Source organism: Gavialis gangeticus, unplaced genomic scaffold, assembly GCF_001723915.1.
Source record: "Gavialis gangeticus isolate Ggan-Ray unplaced genomic scaffold, GavGan_comp1, whole genome shotgun sequence".
NCBI lineage: Eukaryota > Metazoa > Chordata > Crocodylia > Gavialidae > Gavialis > Gavialis gangeticus.
In genome coordinates, this window is record NW_017728994.1 from 15918239 (window position 1) to 15919550 (window position 1312).

Consider the following 1312-nt stretch of genomic DNA (forward strand, 5'->3'; position numbering starts at 1 on the left):
AGCTAAAAATAGCTCAGTGCTGAGGATGGAGGGGGGGGGCGGTGTTAGAAAGATTGCTGCCCCAAGGCTGGGGCCAATGACTGGGCTTTCCCACCCCTGGGGCTATGCTGGGAGCTGTACAGAAGTTCAGTTAGATTGCCTCTGGCAAAACCAATCTAAGTTAAACTACAGTTAACTTAGATAATAGCATCATCCATTTTAGACCACTCTAACTTTCCTGAACTTCTGTATAGTTTGCACTTAGATTGACCTACCTAGGGATCTAAGCATAAGGTCAGCACCTGAGTGAACTAAGTTAGATTGGGCAGCAATTTTTAATGCACTCTAACCCCCCCCCCCGCGAACATCTGCATGTACCCTGCATGACACAGAATACTGGGCAAGATGGACCTGTATCCTGAAGCAGTAAATGGCAATTCTTATGTTCTAAAAGAAAAATATATATGCACAGTGCAAGATATGATTACTGAGAAGAGAGAGCTCTTGCAGAAACACCCAGATATTGCACAGATGTAAGTATATAACATACTGATCTCTGACTTTGTAAACTCACCTCTGAGACACTGATACAACAGTGATGGGAATAATCTATGAATATATAGGTATATAAACTATCCAGGACATTGCTAGCCCTGGCTAATTGGGGCCCAATTTGGCTGAGTATTTATCACGTGGCAAAAGGCAGCCTCTGAAAAACAGTTTACAACCCAGAGAGACAGAGGTGAGGAAGAGAAACAGAGGTACAGAGGTGAAGTGTTCAGCCCAAGGTTATACTGAAGTAGTTCAGTGCCTGAATGGGGAATACAACACAATCCCATACAAATCTCATTTATTTCACTAATTGTGAGGCATACCACTGTATATTAGCAATGATCCTTCAAAATTATGGCATTATTCTGTTTCTAGAGGCTGAAAACCAGACAAGCAGTTGAGAAACATAAGAAAATATGAATGGGCCATTGTTTGTTTCTTTCCCAGTATCCATTGTGCTTTATGAGATGCTGCAGCATGGGATTTATGGCAGCTCTCTAATCAACAATGCAGCTCTTTTTATCACAGAAGTAACATGGTTTTTCAGAATTGAATTTCAGTGAAGATACTTGGGTCACTGAAATATTTAAAATTGCTTAGGTTACCAAGTTCTTTGAGGACATAAAATGATCTGCAGGCACAGGAATGATTCTCAGGAGGTAGAAGAAACTTGAGTAGTGAATAGCAATCAGAAACAGGCAAAACATGAGTTCTGGTAATTTACATGTCTATGGTGCCTTCCAAGCCAGGATCTCAAAGCTGTTGATCAAATCAAGTCAGT